This window comes from Arvicanthis niloticus, unplaced genomic scaffold (genome assembly GCF_011762505.2).
Source record: "Arvicanthis niloticus isolate mArvNil1 unplaced genomic scaffold, mArvNil1.pat.X pat_scaffold_283_arrow_ctg1, whole genome shotgun sequence".
Taxonomy (NCBI): domain Eukaryota; kingdom Metazoa; phylum Chordata; class Mammalia; order Rodentia; family Muridae; genus Arvicanthis; species Arvicanthis niloticus.
This window is the reverse complement of record NW_023045944.1, coordinates 70,799-94,933: the sequence shown is the minus strand read 5'-3', so window position 1 is coordinate 94,933 and position 24,135 is coordinate 70,799. Positions and strand designations below refer to the sequence as shown.

General features: G+C 44.6%; 1 pseudogene across 1 annotated transcript; it reads left to right on the top strand.

Annotated features, from left to right (window-relative positions):
• Positions 1-537: 537 nt before the first annotated feature.
• LOC117701861 (raftlin-2-like) lies at positions 538-23,605 on the top strand (annotated as a pseudogene). Its single transcript, XR_013070272.1, has 3 exons — positions 538-640; positions 9,283-9,361; positions 21,715-23,605. The product of XR_013070272.1 is annotated as a raftlin-2-like (transcript).
• The last annotated feature ends 530 nt before the right edge of the window (positions 23,606-24,135 follow it).

Here is a 24,135-nt window from a genome sequence, read left to right as displayed (position 1 = left end):
GAAACATTTTGACTTTCTGGCCTTACAAAGACCATAAAGGACAGAACTCATTTTCAGAGAAATCATAAACCCCATTGAGAGAGCTGGGGAAGGTGGGTCATAAGTAAAGCCGCAAGAGAAAACACTCCAGTGGAGCAAGAACAGAGGCCACACATCCAGCCTGTCAGCTTCCCTGCCGCCCGCAGTCTCCCACTCCAGTCCCTCCACCGAGGCTGCTGAACCTACTTGGTAAGCTTTGTGGATCAGACGCCCTAGGGAGCTTTTAAAATGCAGATTTTCAGCTCTGTGCTTTAGAATCTGAGAGCCATGGCTTTCCCAGGACCCAAGAAAGGCCTGAGTGGCCACCGTCCACTCGCTGTGGTTTTTAGAAGGCAGCAGTTGCAGAAGTTGACATTCTGGAGGCTGCATGGGTCCCATAACACTATATCCACCGGACACAGAACCCCCCATAAACACTCATCCCCCCATTCATCCTCGCTACTGTGTCGCGGGCTGTCTTTGCCCTTAGAATGTAAGCTCTTATGCTTATTCACACAGGGCTGTGAAATCAAAACAGATTACGGCCCCTGCTGCACACCCTGGCTGAATTTGGCTGGCTTCTGACAAGCGTGTTGCCGACACCTGTATTGAGATACGACAGGTAAGGCCGTGTAGCCTCACCTACACATCTAACTCTACAACCTGCTCATCTGTGCGTAAATTAACCAATGCTGACTTAAAGCCCACGAGAAATGCTTCTAGTGTGGTTTCATGGGATTTAGAGGTCAGCAGATCCAATCCCTTTGCTTAGAGGGTGGGTCCCTGTCATTTGCATTGCCCCAAGTGCCTCAAATATACAGACATTTGAGAAATCTGCAGGGGCTTCTAAGAAAACCAAGGAGTTCCTCTGTCTGAGCCATGGATCTGCACACAGCTCTCAACAACCTTGTGTGTCTGTGCCTTCTTCAAACTGCTTTCTGTTTGTTCTGCTTGCTTTGAGTCAAGGTCTTTCTCTGTAGCTCTGGTTGTCCTGGAACTCACTCTCTAGACCAGGCTGGCCTCGAACTCACAGCTATCCACCTTCCTCTGTGTCCTGAGTGTTGGGATTTAAAGTGTCTGCCACCACCATGTCTGTTTTCTCTGTCTCTTTTTGATGTTCTCTTAGGTGCATTTGGCCTGATACAGTTAGAGTTACAGCCCTTCTGAAGTGTGGAAATCCTGAACCTTTCCTTCCTCTTCCCTGAAGGAAAAGTATAGTTATTTCTTGCCATTCATTCGGGGATCCCAGCTGGGCTCACTTCTAAGTATTTCCCACAGTGCTCTGAATGAATGGGCAGGACATCTGGCAGCCAGCCCACCTCTGCTGAGCCCCAGTGGCATTTCCTGTATCCGGTCAGGATCAGTTTAGGAATGACAGGACTAAGCCTAAGGCTGGATCTAAAATATATTGCGATCCCAAGAAGACCTTGAAGTAGGAGTAAGCTATGAAACATGAAGCCAGACTCAGCCAGTTTGTGCTCAAACTGCATGAGATCCTACCCTGCAACTCCGTGCTTTGGAGATGCCCTCTATGAGGGTTGTATGAGGGGTAGCTGTGTGGGTGCTCTAGAACACAGGGAGGGTGCCAAAACTTTACCATCATGCAGATTTCTCCTGTGCCCCAGATCCTCTAGGCACCCTGGAACCATGGAAGTGCCCTTACTGTCTACGAGGATTTTTCTTTATATGTTATTAGAATGGCGAGGGGGCTAATTGCTCACTAAATATGCAGTTATAGAATCCTGTCTGTAATAATTGCTAAGGATTTGGGGGCTTGGAGGATGGCTCAGTGGTTATGAGTCCTTCTACTCTTCCAGGGGTCCCTGGTTTGATTCCTAGCTTCCATGTGGTGGCTCCAGGTCAGAGGATCTGACACCCTCTTCTGGCCTCCTCATGTACTGCATGCATATGATGTACTTGCAGACAAAAAAAAAAAAAAAAAAAAAAAATGCCCATACACAAAAAATAATTTTTAAAACTTTAATTTGTTAAGGGATTTTAAAGGTAAGTTTTAGGACAGTATTAGAGAATAATCCAAAGTGTATAGGTTTCAAATGTGTCTAGCAACCCTTGGACCAGCTTCACAGTGGTTCTAAAATATATTTGGTTCTGGAGACTATCATAGGAAAAGGGGGAAGGGGGCTTCTTTGCTTCTATTCAGTTTCTTATTATTTACTGTTTTATAATAAAATTATTATTATTTTATAATAATAAATCACTCTCCAGAGATTTTTAAGTGAAATTAAAGAGAAAACGTCTATCTACTAGTGAAAAGCATCTATGGCGCCTGGTGCTGAGGTCATTTACGAGAGAGTCGTGTTTACATCTCATGTAGTGCTAGCGCATAGCCAGGGGCACGCATTCTGGTTGGGGCCGGTCAAGCCATGAGTTCTGTAATTTAATACAGTAATTAAGCAAGGAGGTGCTTTAGTCCGTAGGTTGGTTCCAAAGAAGTATTGGAGAGAAGAGAGATTATGAATATGAAATAAAGCTTGATGCCCAAGTCCTGAGGAGATTAAAGAGCAGCTTCACAATTTAGTAAATCCTTTCTCAAGAGTCTGCTGCTGCTCCTGGGCAGAATAGAGTAGAAAATGTACTTGAACAAAAGGGAAAGTGAGCCGTGTCCTACTTTCTCCTCAGACGCCAGGAGCTTTGTATAGTTTGTTTATTTTGTTACTTGGGTCCTTCTGAGTACCCATTAGTCACTTTGTCACTGTGACAGGACTCCTAGGAAAGTGATTAAAGGACAGATTTGTTCTGGCTCCTCACTGCTCTCACCGGTAAGCCACGCCCTCCTTCCTCCAATTATGCCCCGCCTCCTAAGAGCCCATTCAGCCACGAACTTAAGTGTTGAGGAAGTTAGCACCCAGAAGACCCAGTCAGGCCCCACTGGACCGCCACCTGGGGAAGAAGCTTCACATATGAGCCTTTTCTGGAGAGACTTCATATCCAAGACATAACAAATATAAAATGAAGATTAAGCGTGATGCTGTTCACTGGTCATGAGGATTGTTGAGAAAAAGTCCTGAAGACATTTGGCTAATAAATGAGGGGACTATTTGATATTCTAATATATGTATTAGTATATAATTATAATAATATAAGAGCTATTATTTGGGGACCTAACTCTTTAGCAGAACCAAATTCCTAAGAGGTTGAAATCAGGTGTCCAAGCAGGATAGGATGGCCTGTGCCAAATCAGAATGTTCCAGAAGACATAAGGTATGCAGTCCATCATGCACTGGGAATCTTGAGCAATAAGGCAACAGAAATAAGTAATATCATAGAGATGCATGTTTACACCCAGAAAGAGAAATGTCACACTCTCTTTAGACACCTAGTGCCTGAAAAATCCATCACTCAGAAAGCTGTGAACAGTCCCCTCCTTAGAGACAGTGTTTCAACTTTCTCTGCTCTTCTCTCTTCTGCTGTCTAAGCTGTACCTGAATGGCTCACGGGGGCATTTCCCCTCCTGACGTCACAGCGCATGCGCACACTAGGCGCTCTTTGGGTTGCCATTCCCGTTTCCTAGGCAATGGTACACCACCGAGGTTTATGTCGGCACCCTCATGGAAAGATCATGAGATCACACACATAGTACAGCTCCAGGCTGTACGGCACCAAGCCTACACCTTTCCAAGGTTATTGCAGCCACCCTGGAAATCCTTCATTATTGTTGGCATGACACTGTCGTGCCAGGAGCCCAATCCTTTTTCTACTAGAGAAGTCAAGATGAGAATTACCAGAAAATTCTTCAAGAAAAATAAACAGTAAAGAACCACATCAGCTGAGCTTGCAACTAATATTACAGACTTAAAGGGGAAGGGCCCTATAGACATGGTTACACTTAATGCTCCTAGAGAGAACCTGGGTTCAGTTCCCAGCACCCACAACCACATAAGTCCAGTTCTAGGGATCTGATGCCCTCTCTGACCTGCACTGGGACCAGGTGTGCATGTGGTATATATACATAAAGTACAGACAGAAAACTCACAGGAGCCCATAATCTCAAGCGAGTCAGCTTCCGCTACGTAGGGAGTTCAAGACCAGCCTGGCCGGATAAAGCCCTGTCTGGAAAACACAGTATCAGAAAACAGCAGCCTGGCTCATCTCCACCGTAACAATTGCAGCCTCCCCACTGACCAGTGACCACCTCATCCACAGGCATTCAACTGGTCTTCAGTACCCGGGATAAAGTCACTAGTAATCTGTGGGTACTGGAAAGATGACTCAGTGGTTAAAAGCACTGACCACTCTTCAAGAGGACCAGGGTTCAGCTCCCAGCACCCACATGGAGGCATACGACCGCCAAAACACCCCATAAACATAAAATAGAATAACACAATCTCAGAAAAAATGGCTGTGAATAAAACACATAGGAAGTACATTAAAACTGTACCTGTGCACTCACTTTGGCCGACAAGTGGGGTTAGCATGACGCACTTCCTCTGTGCCGCTTCACTGATGACTTTGTCTGTGTGTAGCAATGTGGGTGTGTGTTCTCCTGCACAGTATTTGCCTGCTGTGGTGTGCTCACCTTCTGATGGTGCTTGTGACCAGTCCCTCTTAGCTCAAGTAGGAACCCTAGTATGCACCCAAGGGCTCTCTGTAAGTGGAAGTGCTGGGTTGGGCATTTGTTTCATTGGCTACATAAATCTCAAGCCAACCCAAATAGATTGCTTCTGGTTTCATTTGCAGCCCAGAGGCGGCTGGGGTGGGATGTTTGCATTGCTCAAGCATGAAAATATGGCTGTGCTTCAGTGGCACCATTCTGGAAAGTACATAGTGATCTGTGTGGTTTTCAGGTGATTTGTCTGTTTTTGTTTCTAGATGTTTGTTGTTGTTAAGTGTTTGTGTGTACGCACCTGAATATGCATCTATGTACCATGTGCGTACAGGAGCTCACAGAAGCCAGGACAGGGTGTGGGATCACCTGGAACTGAAGTTAGGCAGTTGTCACCTACCATCTGGGTGCTGGGAATCGAACCCAGGTCCTCTGGATGAGCAACAAGCGCTCTTAGCCACTGAACCGTCTCTCCAGCCTCCTTTATTTATAGTCTTAATCATGACTGAGGCCAAGTACATTTTCATTTCATGGGTCATCTGGGTTCTTTGATCAATATTTTTACAATATTTTGCTCACATTTAAGATGTATTTGTAAATTATTTAACCATAGATGAGAATCTAGTTATATATTCAAACTTTCAACATGTCTGTAACTTGTCTTTTTTACTCCCTGCTTTCTTTATGGTCTGCCTCCGTCCGTCTGTCTGTCTGTCTGTCTCTGTGTCCCGAGGCCTCAGGCATGCTTAGCAAGGACTGCGGCATTCAGGTCAACATCTTCAGCCCCATGATAGCCCACAAAAATAACTTCAAATTTTAAGTATCCCTGAAGGTATTATCAGCTATATTTAAGACTTCTCAGTTTGAAAGTTTTTTATGGTAGTGTTATTTTGCTTTCTTTTTTTTGTTTGTTTTTTTTTTTGTTTGTTTGTTTGTTTTTGGTTTTTGGGTTTTTTTTTGTTTTTTTGTTTTTTGTTTTTTGTTTTTTTGTTTTTGTTTTTGTTTTTTTTTGTTTTGTTTTGTTTTGTTTGTTTTTTTCGAGACAGGGTTTCTCTGTGTAGCCCTGGCTGTCCTGGAACTCACTCTGTAGACCAGGCTGGCCTCGAACTCAGAAATCTGCCTGCCTTCTGCCTCCCAAGTGCTGGGATTAAAGGTGTGAGTCACCACTGCCCGGCTGTTATTTTGCTTTCTTATGTTACATTAAACATGCTGTTTACTCTTGTGCAAACCTGAATTCATTGGAATTTGTTTGTTTGTTTTAAGACAGAGCCTCCATACATAGTCTTTGCTGTCCTGAAACTCACTATGCAGACCAGACTGTCCTTGAACTCACAGAGATCTGCCTGCCTCTACCTCTCAAGTGCTGAGGTTAATTAAGGCTTATGCCACTTTCACTGGAATATCAGAGCAAAGCTTTAGTGGCTCATTTTTGATATGGTATTTAAATGTCACAGGTCATGAATTTTCTTTGCCTCTCCTGACACACTAACATCAGACCTGCAAATCCTCCGCAGAAGCAAGAAGAGGTTGTGAGCCACCTTGTGGGCTCTGGGAACTGAACCCAGGTCCTCTACAAGAACAGCAAGAACTCTTAAGCACTAAGCTACCGCTCCAACCTCAAGTTACACACTTGTATTTCTTCTAGTGGCTGCACAGGACAAGACTCTGTCTTATTCTCCTCAGGTCCTTAAACAGTGGAGAACATAAAGACCATACTTTCAACACTGTGACAGGGCTTGGATTTGAACCCAGGAACTGTGTGGTTCCCAAGTCATGTCTTTTTCCAGTGTAGCCTGTGACTCCCACTGACCCAGTCTAGTCTCCATGCTAATCCCTTCCACAGTTCCTCACAATTTATCCTCAGTAATTACACCATCCAAAGCATTTTGTTCTGACAGAAGATATGCTCAAACTGAAATGAAACTGGACTATAAGAAGTCTTTTAAAAATAAAATTGTGGGGCTGGAGAGATGGCTCAGCAGTTTAGAGCACTGACTGCTCTTCCAGAAGTCCCGATTTCAATTCCCAGCAACCACATGGTGGCTCACAACCATCTGTAATGGGATCTGATGCCCTCTTCTGGTGTATCTGAAGAGAGCTACACTGTACTCATAAACATAAATAAATAAATCTTTAAACAATAAAATAAAATTGTAGCCATCTCCTTCTAGCACCCTGGGGGAAGATTTCTAATTTTCCAAAAACTCATGGCAGCCATACGTTTGGAGTGCTCTGCTAAATGTCCCATTGACCGCATGCTGTAGGGCTAACGCTTCACTCTGGTTCAGCTTCCGGAGACAAAGCACAGCGTCCACTGCAGTAAGGGTTTGCCGGGCTTCTTTGCATAATAAAAGTTGTTGCCGAGCAACTTTAGCTGCGCTCCTCCCACAGACGCTGAGAGACAGGGAAGCCCTTAGAGGAGCGCCACCCGGAGTTGAGAGCTAAATAAGGGGGATGCTGCGTGGCCACTTACAAAGCACATCCGAAGTGAACGGAACTGGCTGTGGCTGAACCCTCTCAGTGAAAAATACAAGAAAATTCCCCACATGTGGCTCCCCAAATTCACCCCTGATTTGACAGTGCACACCAAGAGGCTTAAATCATACTTTTTGACTTAATAATTTCATTCCTGATAATTCATCTCAAGGAAATAATCCATAAGAGGAAGAATATATATATGTGTGCATGTGTGTGCACACGTGTGTGTGTGTACATACTCATATAGAAACAGATAATAACATATATGTGTGCATGTGTGTGCACACATGTGTGTGTACATACTCTTATATAGTAACAGATAATAATATATATGTGTGCATGTGTGTGCACACGTGTGTACACATACTCTTATATAGAAACAGATAATATGTGTGCATGTGTGTGCACACGTATGTGTACATACTCTTATATAGAAACATAATATATATGTGTGCATGTGTGTGCATGTGTGTGCACATACTCTTATATAGAAACAGATAATATGTGTGCATGTGTGTGCACACGTGTATGTGCATGTGTGTGTGCATGTGTGTGCACATACTCTTATATAGAAACAGATAATATATGTGTGCATGTGTGTGCACACGTATGTGTACATACTCTTATATAGAAACATATAATATATATGTGTGCATGTGTGTGCATATGTGTGCACATACTCTTATATAGAAATAGATAATATATGTGTGCATGTGTGTGCACACGTGTGTGTACATGCTCTTATATAGAAATAGATAATATATGTGTGCGCACATGCATGTGTGTGCACATACTCTTATATAGAAACAGATAATAATATATATGTGTATGTATATATTTTAACAGCATGATTTAGAACTAGCAAGAAACGTATTCTCTAAAACATAACAGAAAACAGTATATTCTGGTGTCTTCAATCTTTAAGGATCCTAGACACCCATTCAAACTACCATCACACACACGGGATACAAGGAAATATAAACACACAGTGGTCACGGGTATGGAAAAAGGCAGGCAGGTGCTGAGAAGAACCAGAGAAGAAGCAAAAATATAAAGATAATTTTCTAAAACTGGTTTCACAAAATTACATTGATATATTTTGAGATTTGGTGGGGGGGGGGAGGTTCTGGGGGCTATAGTAACTATATTGTTTTAAAAGAGTTTTGAAATACTTTTTAAAATTTTTAATTTATGTGTACATATATGTCTGTGTGAATGAATGCCACATGTGTGCAAGTGCCCATGGAGGAGAGAAGACACCAGATCCCTCAGGCTGGAGGAACAGGTGATTTTTAGCCACCTGATATGGGTGCTGAGAGATGAACTCAGGTCCTCCGCAAGGCCACCTCCCCTTTTTAAAAAGTCTTTCAGACTTCTTGTAAGGTGTGTGAGTGTTTCCCCTGCGTTTATGTGTATCATGTACATGCATGCCCTCAGAGGCCAGAAGAGGGCATTGGATCCTTTTGAAAAGCAGCCAGTGCTCCTAACTGCTCCGCCCCTCTCCATTAACTGCTCCGCCCCTCTCCATTAACTGCTCCGCCCCTCTCCATTAACTGCTCCGCCCCTCTCCATTAACTGCTCCGCCCCTCTCCATTAACTGCTCCGCCCCTCTCCATTAACTGCTCCGCCCCTATCCATTAACTGCTCCGCCCCTCTCCAACGTGAGCAGAATCTGCCCGTAGTCACTGAGTCAATCCTCCAACTTCTTATTCAGTTAATGTTCATGTGTCTGGATGTTTAGCCTGCATATTTGTCTGTGTACCATGATGCCAATGGGAACCAAAAGATGGCATTAGATTCCCTGGAACTGAAGTTACAGCCACAGTGAGCCACTGTGGGTGTTGAGAATCGAACCCAGATCCTCTGAAAGAGCCACGAGTGCCATAAACCACTGAGTGATCTCTCCAACACCCCTCCTCCACATCAATTAATTTTTTAATAGGCTTTTTTCTTTTTGTTTTTCCAGTGCAATTTATAGAGCTGTATTTCATAATTATTTGGGGATCAGAAGGTTACCCCACAAAGGATATATGTGGACCAACCTAGTAAATATGGAGAAAATTATGAATTCACTAGAACAAAGTATAAAGACACATGAATATGAAAACGCTGTAATGAAATCCATTTGTTGATCTCCTAACTTTAGAAAGTAATTAAAATTTCTGTAGGATTAAAAGAAAATTTCTAATTCACAAATACTAATGTTACTATTTTAACTTCAGTGAAGGGAATTTGGCTACCAAGCAGGTCGTATTTCTCCAAAGGCCAGTTACGTGGAATTCAGCTGCTCAGACCCCAGAAGTGAGTAAAAATCACCAATGTTGACGTTATGAATAAGACGTGACAGCAAAGCATCTAACCCTCAAGCTCGCTTTATCGTTCTAAAAATAAATACCGGATAGGACACACAGACTCAGCATGGAAACAGTCTCCTAAAGAAGAATGCAAAAAAGAACTTGACTGGTATCCCCAAAACCCATTGTAGAAAGAGGAAACTGACCCCCAAATTGGTCCTCTGGCCCACACACATGCCATTGGCCTGCGTGAGCCTGCACTGTCACATACACACACTACATACACCAATTTGTAATCGTTTTTAAATAGAAAGGATGACTCAGTCCCAAAGACTATTAAAATATGCCGTCCAGCCAGGCAGTGTTGGTGCACGCCTTAATCCCAGCACTTGGGAGACAGAGGCAGGTGGATTTCTGAGTTCGAGGCCAGCCTGGTCTACAGAGTAAGTTCCAGGACAGCCAGGGCTATACAGAGAAACCCTGTCTCGAAAAACCAAAAAATATGCTGTCCCAACACAAGGCGCATAGGTATAAGGACCATTTTGAGCTGCAGGGAACTAAGAAAGCAGACCCAGGAAGTTTCTTGGTCTGCCCTTTTTTTCTGCCATAGAATGGCCTATATGCCACCTCAGAGAGGTAGCAGGTTCCCAGTCTACATATACATCTGCTCTCCCTGGTGGAAAGAAGAGACTGACAATTGGAAATGATTCTCTCTGACTTGAATCTGCGAAAATGAAATAACCTGCTCCCTCATTATCCCCTGGAGGCTTTGCTCTCCTTGCTGGTCCCTTGCTCCCGGGTTACCCTCTCAAAAAGCTGTGCTGAGCTCAGTCTTCTGCACCAAGCCATCTCCTAGATTTTTTTTCTTTTCTACAAGTCCCAGTGTGCATACAAAATAAATCCGTGCTGCTAACCTGTCCTTTGCCACTGTAGTTCCCAGGCTCAGCTACCAATCCTAAAGTAGAGAGAAACGGGGGTTCCTCCATTGTTTTTCTAAGGTTTGTGAATCCAAAGTGCCTGAGTTTGCAAAAATATGCAGTTTTGCTTCTCTTGACCTCCGACAACATGCAGCACATCTGTATTGTCTCAATATAGTCTCAAGCTGACATTACCCAGCCTTTTTTTTTTTTTTTTCTTAAGTGGGGAAGGAGGTTAGACAGGGTCTTACTGTGTAGCCCTGTCCTGGGACTCACTTTGTAGACCATGCTGGACTTGACTTCAGAGAGACTGACCTGCCTCTGCTTCCTGAGTTCTGGGATTAAAGGCATGCACCCCCATGCCTGCCTGTCCTGCTTTTTACTGAGGTGGGATATTGAGCATGGAGTTCTTTACTCTTGTAGTTTGAAGCTAGAACAATGTTCTTTGACTGGAGGAAAACTGTATTGATAATGCCCAACTTATGATAGGACCCTCATTCACCCATAGTGTATGCAATTTAGCCATGCTGTATTAACATTGGAGCTGACTGGCTGCCTACGTAAGTAGGTTGAGAGGTAGGGAAGTAGACTGGAAGGTGAGGAGTGTGCCCCTCACCGCAGGGAGGATGACCCTGGCTCATAAGCTCATTATGGAGTATTCTGTGGAGAATTTTAAACGTTCTCCAAATGGTCCTCAAGTTTTTAAGAAGGGCCATGCTTGTTCACTCCTCACAGCCCCCGTGGGATTGGATCAATGGAGAGCCGTGCGGTTGTATCTGAGCCCAAGTCAGCTACCTCACAGTCTTTCTACTTAGAATTGACAGCAGTTTCTTAGACTACGTCTTCAACTTGAAATTCTAGAGCTGAAGATAGCTCTCAGTGGTAGGGCATTCACCTAGAGTGCACGAGGCTCTAGATTCAATCTCAAATGTTAAAGAGAAAAAATGAAAATGAAAACAAGGCTTCTGGGTAATAATGGGGGATGTGAAGTGGCTTCACAAGCCTTCTGGGTAATATGGGGATGTGAAGCTGCATCTATGCGATGCAGTAAAGGAGAGGAGTCAGGACAAGACTGCACTCCGAAGAGAGATGGAGAGGAGCGTGCCTGGGGTTTGTGAAGGCAGTGAGGACAACTGGAGAGTGTGGGAGGAGGAAGGTAGTCCAGAGAAAAGAAAGGAGCCAGAGTGAGAATTACAGAGTCCTCCCCAGGAAGAGGCCCTGAGCAGAGCGTGGCTACCACCTGGTGAGCTACAGCCCCATCACCAAGACTCAGTTCTCCAGAGATTAGTGTCCCCTGGCCCCAAGTGTTGCTAGAACCAAGAGCCAGAGAAAGTGAGCAGGCCGCTCATGACCAGGAGCATAGTAGGTGGACAAGAGCTGGCCAGGGAGGCACTGGCTGCTGAGTACAGAGAAAGTGTGACATGGAGGCCCAGGCTGAGACTCACCAGGGTCAGAGAGATGTGTCTATAAAAGATAAAGAGAGGAGGAATATGTTTTGGTGGGTGTGTGGTGAAGTGTGGGGAAGGGAGGTGCCTCCGAGAGCCCATGCTAAGGCATCCGTGGTATAGTATAGAATAGAGTTTATTCAGGGCATGGAGAGGGGAGACGAGAAGGTAGTAGAGGCAGAGAAAAGCAGAGAGAGAGAGAGAGCAGAGAAGTAGAAAAGTAGAGGCCGGCCATGAGCACGTGGAGAGACAGGGGAGGGGAAAGGGGCTGGAGAGAGAAGAGGGAAGGGGTGAGGGGACAGAGCAGGAGCAAAAAGGCAAGAGCAAGAGAGAGCAGGGGGGACAAACACCTCCTTTTATAGAGAGTCAGGCATACCTGGCTGTTGCCAGGTAACTATGGGGTGGAGCATACCTGACTGTTGCTAGGTAACGGTGGTGTGCAGCTTAGACAAAATGCTAACACAAAGTGGGAGCCTCTCACCATCCAGAATGGCCAAGCCATCAGTCTCAAGCCTTGAAATGCTCACCCTCCTGTCCCTCCCACAGGAGTGCTTGGATGGGAGCACCTGCCACTTCAGCCACACACACATCTGTGAATTGACCTGCACCCTGTTTCTTTAAGGCATCAGAAATTATTTATATTAGTAAAACTAGAAAGTGTTTAAAATAGACATTAGGGGGGACTATCCATGAAGTTAGGATAGGTCTCAGATATAATAGCAGAACCATGACTTATCAGAAGTTGATAAATTAGCCAGTCAGTGGTAATGCACATCTTTAATCCCAACACTCAGAAGCCATCAGCAAGCAGACCTTTGTGAGTTTGAGGACAGCTTGATCCACAGAGAGTGAGTTCCAGGACAGCCAGAGCTACAAAGAACCCTGTCTCGGAAAACACAAAGTTGATAAACTAGATCTCATCAAAATTAAAAGCCTGTGCCATGTGACTTACACCACTAAAAGAATAAAAAGATAAGCCGCAGACCACAAAAACCTTAAATCACATCAGTAACAATGGGCTGTATTGGGAATACATCAAGAATCTCAAATATCAACAGTAAGAAAGCAGCACAGTTATCAATGAGGATATGTACACAAGAAATAAATACACAAAAAGATGCTTTAATCATTAGCTATGAGAGTGCAAACGTAGCTCATGACAAGATGCCACCATGCACATATAACAAAAGCTAAACTTTGAAATCAGGCAATATCCAAGAGCTGGCGAGACTAACGGGCAAGCAAAGCAGTCATCACTGGGCAGGGATGCAAGCAACCCAGCAGTCTAGAAGATGATCAGGCCACTTCTTGTGACTTTAAGTGCACACGCATGGCTCAACAATCCCCTCCTGGGTATTTATGTTAAAGAAACACACACATGTGTGCACAAATGTGTGTGCATACAGAGTATACACAAATATTTATCGTTATCCTAGTCATAATTGCCCAAAGCAGGAGAAAGCCTATGTCTTCAGTAAACAATGATAGTACAGCCTTGCAATTAAGTACTACTCAGAAATAAGAAATGAGCTACAGATGCGAACAGTAACTTGGATGGATTCTCGGGTGTTAGGCTGAGTGAAAGGACCCAGTATCCAAAGGTTACACTGTATCACTCCATTCACATCACAGCCTGGGTTAGGTGAAGCGTGCAAACGGAGGATGTACAGGGAAGACCAGGAGATGATGGAACTGCTGTAGTGTGTGTTAAATCTGGGTTTGTTAAAGCCCATAAAAATGTATACCAAATGTCAGTTTTACAGTTCAGGCACTTTACAAATACAACCCCAGGCTCAGTGAAGTGGTTTAGCAACTAAAGGTGCTGGCTTCTAAGCCCGACAGACCAGGTGTGTTTGATTTCCCAGGACACACGTGGTCTGAGGAGAGGACTGACTCCTGAGAGCCGTCCCCTGAGCTTTACCCAACGGCTGTGGCATATACACAGGGGTACATGCCTATACATGTGCACACACACACACAGAAATAAAATAAAAGTCCACACTGGGCATTGTGGCACGGGCCTATAGTCCCAGTGTCCTGCTTTGCTTTCTGTTTCTGTGGGGGAAAACTACTAATCAAAACCAACTCAGGGGAAGAAAGTGTTTATGTGGCTTACATGTAAGTGACACAGTCCATCACTGGGAGAAGTTCTTGCAGGAGCTCAAAGAGGAACCCAGAAGTAGGGTCTGAAGTAGAGACCATGGACAAACACTGGCTGGCTCCCTCTGGCTTGCTCAAGCTGCCTTCCTCATATGATACAGGTCCACATGCCCAGTAATGGCACCTCCCACATGGACTGGCCATCCACATCAATTAACAATTAAGAAAATTCCCTACAGACCACCCACAGGCCAGTGCCATAAGGCAAGTCCTCAGTTGAGAGTCCCTCTTCCCAGTTGTCTCAAGTTGACAACTGAAGCTACCCATGACACCCTACTTCTTGTCAATTTTGACACACAAACATGTCACTTTAAACCATAACCTTTCCCTTCTTGTTTGTCCTCCAGATCATATTAATAGTAATATCACAATATAAAATACAACACAACTTTGAAAATCCCACAGTATAAGAACATCCTACCATATAGCCAGATGTAATGGCATGCATACACCTTTAATCCCAGCATTCAGGAGGCAGGCAGGTAAGTCTCTGAGCTTGAGGCCAGCCTGGGCTACAAAGTGAGTTCCAGGACAGTCAAGGATACATAGTGAGACCTTGTCTCAAAACAAACAAACAAACAAAAACAAATTATCTAATTTAAAATTTCAATATTTTGGGGGCTGGAGAGATGGCTCAGCACCTAAGAGCACTGGCTGTTTTTTTTTTTTTTTTCCAGAGGACCCAGGTTCAATTCCCAGCACCCTCATTGTCATTAACAACCATTTATAGCTCCAGTACCAGAGAATCTGACTCTCTCTTCTGCCTCCTCAGGCCCTAGGTCTGCAGATGATACACAGACATACAAAACATCTACACACATAATGTTTAAGTCCTCTCTCTCTCTCTCTCTCTCTCTCTCTCTCTCTCTCTGTCTTATATAGAGTCTTGCTACATAGCACTGGCTGTCCAGGGACTCACTATGTAGACCAGGCTGGCCTCAAACTCAAAGATCCACTTCCTCTGCTTCCTGAGTGCTGGGACTAAAGGCCTACACCACACATCAGGCCTCACTGTCTCTTTAAAATATCCAGCCTCTTGACTTGAACTCTAGTAACATAAAATTGAGTTAAATACTTTTTAGTCCAAAAGGAAAGAACCAGGGCACAGTTACTATCAGATCAAAGAAAAAAAAAAAAAAAAAAAAAAAAACCCAACATATAAGGTGCCAAGGCTTCACCAGCTCCCAGCTACTTCAAAAGACAGAGACAGTAGAGTCATTTGAGCTGGGAGCTTGAGACTAGCCTAAGAAACAGAGTGAGATCCCATCTTTAATAAATAAAAGAGGGGCTAGAGAGATGGTTCAGAGGGTAAACGTGCTAGCTGCTCTTAGAGAGGACTTGGGTTAAATTCCAGTTCCCGGCACCCACATGGCAGCTCACATCCATCTGTAACTCCAGTCCCAGGGGAATATGACGCCCTCTTCTGGACTCCCTGGGTACTGCACACACAAGGTGAACAGACACACATGAAGGCAAAACACACATACGTATAAGTTTAAAAAAATTAAGTAAAAGAAAGAAAAGACCGTTTGCTTTATAAACTACACAGATTACATTTTCCATGCTATGTTCCCCATAAAGCCTTTCCTCGGGGCACAGGGTTCTGGGAAGCAAGGTGCAATGGTTAGCCTCTTTTCCTGCATGGGGTCCCATTAAGCTCAGTTCTTCTTTCTGTTTCCAATCCTATTCGTATTGTCATATTTTGGACAGATGCCTCCAAATAGATTCCAGGAAATGATAGCTCTGCTGGAGTGGGGGGAGGACTCTGAGCAAAAGCTGGAGTGCAGACCTACAATCCCAGACCTGGGGGATGGAGGCAGGAGGATCGGAAGTTCAAGGCTACTCTGGCCTGCATCAAACCCTGGCTCAAAAACAAGACAAAGCAAAACAAACAAGCAAAAAAAAATTTTTGACCTCCATCAGCTAAATTTTACTTTAATGTTTTCCTTCTAAGATTTTTCTTGTTAAGTTTTTGTTTCTTTTGAAAAGTTAAGTAAAACTCATAGATTTTTAAAATTATCTTAAAATGACTATTTCAGTTTTTAAAAACTTCTGCCCATATCATTTATAAGACACAAAGGGCCATTTAAAGTATTTGGTTTCTGGGCCTGAGACGATGCCTTGATGGTTGAGAGCACTGGCTGCTCTTCCAGGACTCAAGATCGGTCTCCAGCTCTCCTCTGGACAGCTCACAACCACCTGTAAACTCTAGCTATGGAATCTGACCTCTTCTTCTGGACTCTGCAGACATCTGGACACATATGCACAGAAACATAATTAATTTTTTTTTTTTAATCTTTAAAAGCATTTTGTTTCCACAAGCTAAGAGACAATAGGAGTCCCCATTCATAGAAGACTCAGGAGCTGACAGCAAACTGAAAAAAACTCTGAGGGCTTGAGGTAGAAGGAACACAGACAGCACCTGTGGTTCTTCCAGGTATCCATTCCTTTATAAAACACAAACAATATTAGCACAGACCACAGAGCTCTCACTTTGAGAACATATCCAAATGTGTCTGGCGCCTTGACTGGCACCATGAGAGGTTGTAGTCACTTTCACAGAAGGGCTTTTCTTTCAACAAAAGATCATTAAATTCTGCTAATGATAGAGACAGGAGAGAAATCCAGAAACACCAAGTGGTCCTGGATTTTTCTCCAACAGCCCATTAGCTGTAATACAGAAATGTGGTTTACCAGTCAGTTTTGATATTCCAAAACTTACACACATCTAGGAAGAAACAATTATTTAATTAAGTGGAGAGCATTGGGAATCTATTCTCTTTTAAATTTTCTACGTGTTTAGAACTTTTCATAATTATAAAGGTGGGGGAAATTAAGTGAAAAGCATTAATTATCAAGAACATTTTTCATGTTGACTTATAACTAGTAAATAACTACTTACTAAGCTGTGCCGACAACAGACAGTTTAGACGACCCGAAAGGTGGCTTAGGAGTCAAGGCATCTGCTGCCAAATCTGACAGCTTGAGTTCTATCCCTGAAATCCATAAAGTAAAGGCAGAGAACCAAGCCTTCTGCACAGACACCATGGCACATACAACATAAATGAACAAACTATCCCCGTAAGCATCGAATTCCACATAGGAGGTGAGTCCTGTAATACCTAAAGGTGGGCAGGCACTCAGGATGGGGTGGGGGTGGGGCTCCATGACCTGCATCAGCCTTGCTGCCATAAGAGTCGGTCTCTCCCCTGTAGACTCTGTGCTCCTCAGCCAGTTGGTACAATGCGCAGCCACTGAGATACAGGAAGTTGGAATTCCAGGTTTGTGCCTCGGGCAATGACTTTCTCAGACAGTCTCCTGTTGCTTTGGTCTGAACTGCTCCGTCTGTCCACAGTCACTTCCAAAGGAGGCTGGAAATGTGGGCTGTGGTGATACCACATGCTCAAACACTGAGGGAGGTTGGTGGAGAAAGTTCTGTTGTTTAAGAGAAAAACAGAGAGAGTGGCCCCTGGAAGACAGACCATGTTTCCGTCTGGTTTGGTTTTTGCAGTGTGGATGCATTTTTATTTAAATTAAGTTTTAAGTGGTACATCAATTTTTAAAAGACTCATTTATTTATTTTATGTGTATGAGTGTTTTGCTTGCATGTATGTATGTGCATGCCTGGTGCCAGGAAAGCCAGAAGAGGGCATCCTTGGAACTAGAGTTACAGACAGTTGTGAGCCACTACATGGGACCAACCACATAGGAACCAAACCCTGGTTCTCTGCAAGAGCAGCAAGAGCTCTTACCTGTTGAGTCATCTCTCCAGTGTCTGGTACATAAAACTTTTAAAGTAAGTGTGTGTGTGTGTGTGTGTGTGTGTGTGTGTGTGTGTGTGTTTGTGTGTGTGTGTGTGTGTGTGTACAATTTGATGTTTCAATGCACATATATACTGTACAATTTTTAAATCAAGTTAGCATGCCTACTTTTTCAAATATTTATCACTTGTTTATGGTGGAAACATTGAGATCTATTTTGAAATCTAGTGTACACAGTCACCCAGCAGGGCCACAGCAGACCAGAACTTCCTACACTGTAGCTTGTGTCCATTGGTTAACCTTCCTCCATCCTTTCCCCACCCCACCCCCACTCTCTCAAGCTTCTGGTAAACACCGGTCTTCTTGTACTTCCTATGAGATGAACTCCCCACAGTCTATGTGTCTCAGAGTGTGGTTCCTGTCATTCTGAGCCTGACTTGTTTCCCTTGTTTCCACTTGCACCAGTGGCAAGTGGAAAAGTGTCATCTCCTTTATCCACCCACAGGTGATGCTCCGGCAGGATGTTTCCGCTCACAGGTCTTGTGAAAAGCAGGGCAGCGAGTAGGGAGTGCAGATGTCCATTGACATCCTGACATCATTCCTCCAGCCTTACCCAGGAGTGGGATGGCTGGATCACAGGGTAGCTGTCTCTCAGTGTTCCATATTATGGCCACACTAGCTGTGGTGGCTTGAATAAGAATGTGCAACCCCACACACACTCCCCATAGACTCATGTTGAATGCCTAATGGAGTAGCACTAGGAGGTGTGGCCTTATTGGACTGGGTGTGGCCTTGCTGGAGGAAGTGTGTCATTGTGAAGATGGGCTTTGAGGTCATCTATGCTCAAGCTATGCCCGGTGTGGACACAGTCTCCTTCTGCTGCTTGTGGATCAAGATGTAGAACGCTCGGCTTCTCTAGCACCTGCATGCTGTCAAGTTTCCTACCATAATGGATTGAACCTCTGAACCTGTAAGCCAGCCCTGATTTAATGTTTTCTTTTATACGAGTTGCCATAATCATGGTGTCTCTTCACAGCAATGAAATGAAACCCTAATGCATAGACCCACTCTGAAAGTGGGTCCTTCCCTCCTTGGGCTGAATCCTGAACTAAAAAAAAAAGGCAGGAAGTGAGCTGACCACCAGCATTCACTGTTCTGTTTCCCAACTGTGGACTCAGTGGGCTTTTCCTCATCATGACAAACTGTACCCTCAAACGTGAGACAAAAGCAGCCAGGCCCGAACTTGCTTTTGTCTGGTATTTTGACACCACATCAAGAAAGACACTAATAGAATGGGTCAGTCCCTTTTCTTTTAAACAAGAGTGACACATTAGATGTTTGTTAGGGTGGCATTGGATCTGCATCCAAATCACCTTGTAGAGAAAATGTCAGAAAAAAAGCAGGAAAGGAAGAAGCCTGAAAGGCCATGAGCGAGCCTGGAAAATAACAGGGACCTGCAGTGCAGTGCTCCGTGGGAGATGAGCGCAGACTGTGCTGTGCTTATGAACCACTTAGATGCAAAATGAGAAAAGGATGGAGGAAGAGAAGGAGGGAGGGAGGGAGGGGGAGAGAGAAGAAGGTATAACAAAATATGTTAAGGTTCTAACAACAGCAGTTTCTTGGAGGTAGGACGAGCTTTCCTCTTTCCTTTGTTCTACCAGGTTCTCTAGTGTGTGTGTGCACATGTCCATGTGCGTGTGGATGTATGTCTGTGTACATGTGTATGTATGTGTGTATGCATGTATGCGTGTGTATGTGTGTATTCTGCAACAGAAAGAGTTTTATCTAGGGAGCACAAGCCTTGTATCACTGATCTACTCTTGTTTTTTAAACGTAATGAATGCACTGTGAAAAGCACAAGCACTGGCTCCAGTGCCCATGGGGAAGGACACTCCATGGCCTCACCCCTTCACGGGGACCTGAATTATGGGGAGACTGAAGTGAATGATCTCCCAGAATTGGATGGGCTTCAGACTACAACGTTTTGAGTTATTAGGAAATCACAAATTGGCTGACTGTAAAAAACATTTCACACGGGGTGAGGCTGTGTGAGAGGCAATATCATTGCGAAAGACATATTAATCAAACCCCTCATCTTCTGACGAGCAAAGGTGTGTGTTCTGAAGTGTTCTAGGATACAGTGCTATTTTGTCAGGTAGCAGTTCAACTTCACACCTGACGGCCGTTTACTTGTTAACAGTTATCTAAAAGTAAACTACGGTGAATAGCATATGCTAAAGAATATTCCATTTTTATTAAGGAAATTCTCACTGCACTGAGAACCGGCCTCTCTTATCTAACATACAATAGTGTATTGCAAAAGTCACCTTTGTCCCTGTTACAGCCAAGGGCTCCAGGGCTCCCTGTATGAGTCAGACTGGAAGGACAAGCCCAGGGGATCTTGTGTCTGTGGGAAAGGCCCCCACTAGCCAGGTGAGAGGAAGCCTACCCAGCAGCATTGTCCAGCCCTGGCACTGACCAGGGCATTGCTCTCAGGCCTGGCACCTATCTGAGAGGATCTCTCAGGCCCCACTGGGAGAACTCAGCTCAACACATTTTGAGCAGAAATGAAGGACAGGTTCACAGATCCAGTGTTTACATTTGGTGAAGGCAAGAGTGCACCAAGTGGAGACGGATCAAGACACTTTTGTTTGCAAGGGCAGTGTTCTAAGAGTTTCATGACTTCAGATTTTTCACACAGTAAACTGTAATCTCAGTTCCCGACTAACATCCAGGTGAATGTGGGTCATTTGAAAGAATCCTGTGACTATTAGGTTGGTTGTTTGAATCCTCGCTCAGCCTTACAGAGCTGAGGTTCTGTGATGGGGTCCAGTGACACACTGGCAGTGACAGTTAAGTAATCTCGCAGCAGTCTGGACGCCACATGCTGAGCTGTCCTGGAGAATCCAGCCCCTTCTGTCGAGAAGAGATCCTCAGACCTCAGTGGACATGGCAGGGACTTTGTCAGGAACTGTACTGTCTTAGTCACTGTTCTATTGCAGTGAAGAGACAGTGTAAGAGAGGACATTAAACTGGGGCTGTTCACAGTTTCAGAACCTTAGTCCATCATCATCTTGGGGAAGAGAGAAAGGGAGGGGGAGGGAGACATGGAGGGAGGGGGAGAGGGAGAGAAAGAGGGAGGTGGGGGGGGAGAAGGGAGAGAGACTCTGGGCCTGGCGTGGGCTTTTGAAACCTCAAAGCCCGCCCACAGTGACACACTTCCTCCAACATCTGTAATCCTCCTAATCTTTCCAAAGCATTCTACTACTTAGTGACAAAGAACTGAAATATATGAGCCTATGGGGGCCGTTCTTACTCAAAACCACATGAACCAAGGACATTGCCTGCCAGCCTTTAACTTTATCAGCAAAACACCCACAGCTCGTTGTGGGACAGTTGTGAATGAGCTGGGTCAGGCTGCAGAACAATAATCCTGTTTGTAGCAGCACAAGGAATCGGGTCTGCTGTGACCATTCAATACAGTTCCTCTGTGATTCCCAACCATACAATTATTTTTGTTGCTACTTCATAGCTATAATTTGGCTACTGTTATGAATGCAAACGGAAGTATCCGTGTTTTCTGATGGTCTTGGGTGACCCCTGTGAAAGGGTCGTTCGACCCTTGAGAAATGCTGTTCTAAAGAAACACTTAGAATGTGTTTTATCCAGGACACACTGGTGCCTCATGACATAGACAAGATACCCACTAAAGTGTATGATGTACAGTTTAGTCACCATTACCACCACCAAAATAAAATGCACTTGTCTGTTTCTTGCTTACTTGGTTTTCCAAGTACAATTTAACCCATTTCTCTCCTGAGAACTGTCCACACAACCCACCTACCACTGAGAAGGACAAGCCAAGAGCAGATTTGCCAGACAGGCAGAGATGAGCAAGACCCGGGTGCTGAGGATGGAGCCAGGGCCACATAGGCAGGGCTCCAGCTCTGAGCTACACCCCAGCTCCTGTAGTAAGGAGTGGGAAAGAAAAGGGAAGTTTCAGGTAGAGAAGCGGTGGGCAGAGCAGAGGCGCGGCGCGCATGCTCCAAGCCCTGCTTGACAATCTCTGTGTTTCAGAGGAAAGGCAGCCGGCTGCTGAGGGGTGAAGACAGAAACAAGGTTGGCAGCAGGAGCATAGGCCTGGACACAAGCGCATGTCAAGCCTCCCAAGCCGCAGGAGGCCGAGCCCCTCTTGAGGAGGGCCCCCCCTCTCCCTCCAGAGAGTGCTGGACCAAGGAAGAGCGGCCCGCGCAGAGCGACAGCTTCTCCGGCTTCAGCAGGAGCGACAGTGCCCTCCGGGAACTGGATGATGGACAGTTTGACCAGGAAGAGGGCGTGACACAGGTCACTTGCATGTGAGTTGCCAGGTGACCCCAGAGAAGGCCTTGTAAATAGTTATTAAAATGACTGCTATCTGACTTTATTTCACTACTACCATCTTCATTTATGCAATTGTTTTTTAATTTCCAGGCTCAGCCTTCCCCTAATCTATGTAAACTTTGGCTCAACCTCTAAGACAAGGAAGAATAACCAACTATTTATCAATTTAGAAGCATGCTTACATTTCTCTCAACTAAAACATCTGTGTAAACAGATGTCTCATCTGGTCATTAAGCAACGACCTGGTTCACTTCCCCACAAATGGACAAAAATCATTATTTCTCAACAGGCCTATTACAAAGGCTGACTATCCAAATCACGTCAACCAATTAGGGCCTTCTCAGGAAGCTACAGCTCCAATTAAACTGAAAAATAGTCTTTCCTCCCTATCTCTGTCCCTCTCTCCCGTGGACACAGACTCGTGAAAATATCTATTCCCTGCCTAGAGCACTTAATCTAAGTTTTGTCTCTTACTGTCGTGTGTCCATACAAAGCAAGCCCCATTTGTCAAAGGTCTTTTAAAAAATTTCTTTCCCGTGTCTTTCCTTTCAAAGAGCCACCATGTGGCCAGTCCTTCAGTGAACCATTAACTTTGGCATTGTTGGTCCTGATAGCCTACAGGGGCATTAAACAGAATTTCTTAAGTCAGTTAAGGCTGACGGGACGGCTCGGTTGTAAAGGCGCTGGCCACGTAGAACTCGTGACCTGAGTTCAGTCTCCGGAACCCACAGAGATGTAGAAAGAGAGAACCAAGTCCACAAAGCTGTGCTCTGACCTCCACAAGCAAACACTTGTTCCTCTATGCCCTTGTGCACACGCACTCATTTTTTTAAAAGTCACTGAAGAGGGGTCAGTGTGCAGGGCACTGCATGGCTGAGCACAACCACCCGCCCCACTCACTCCGACCTCGGAGGAATCCGACTGGCTGAACCTCCCTACCCTGACTGAGAACTAGTATCCAATAAAAGGTGACTGACTGGTTCATGTAAAAAAAAAAAAAAGTCATTTAAAGGAGAGCCCACGGTCTCAGTGTGTACATCTCATCTCTGCCCAGCGTGGTAGCACACCTCTAATCTCAGTATTTGGCAGGCAGAGGTGGGTAGATCTCTGTGAGTTCTAGGACAGCCAAGGCTACACAGTGAGACCATGTCTCAAACAACAACCAACAAAATTTAACTTTCTCTCTTTAAATTTTCAAACACCATTGAAGAGAACAAATGCCAGTCTCAAATGGAGTGGGACTGCTACAACCGTTAGGTTCAAATCCTGTTTCTATCTTGACGTGTTAAACCTGGAGAAATGTTGCGACCCAGAATTCTCAGTCCGGCAGGAGTGGGGGGGCTCACAGCCATGTGATGTCTGTGACACTGACCCATGGCCACCTTCCTCCTGCTGCGAGGGAGGCTTTCATCTTCCCCAGTCTCTACCCATCTTCTACAGAGCATTTACGTGCGAATGAATTACAGCTGACTCTGCCGTTAAGTTAATTCACATATCATATATTTTTATTGGCTTGATGTTGACATTGTGAGTCGTGTGAATAATAAACTCTCATTTGTTGTTAGGCTACTGTCTAACTGAACACAAATATGCCTATGTTTTGTTTTCTATACCTGGTTTTGTTGGGGGTTTTTCTTTCTTTTTTTTTTTTTTTTTTTTTTTTTTTTTACTTTGTTTGTTGTTTGTTTGTTTGTTGGGAGGTGTTGATTGGTTGATTGATTGGTTTTTTGAAACAGAGTTTCCTTGTGTAGCCCTGTCTGCCCTGGATCTCCCATGGTAGACTTGGCTGGCCTCAAACTCAGAGATCTGTCTGCCTCTACTTCCCCTCCCGCTCACGTGCTGAGTGTGCCACCAACACCTGGCCCTCATTTCGTTTTTTGAGACAAGTTCTTGCTACATATAGCTCTGAAACTCATAGCAATCCTCCTGCCTCAGTTTCTAGAGTACTGGGATTACAGGTGCTATGCTACCATCCAGCTTTAACATGTTCTATATGTATTATGTGTATCAAATACTTAAATGTATCCAAACTAAACCACTTTCCATGAGTTTACGGTAAACTCACAAAAAAAGCCCCCACATCTGCTATGGCGAAGCCTCACTGTACATGGTGCACGA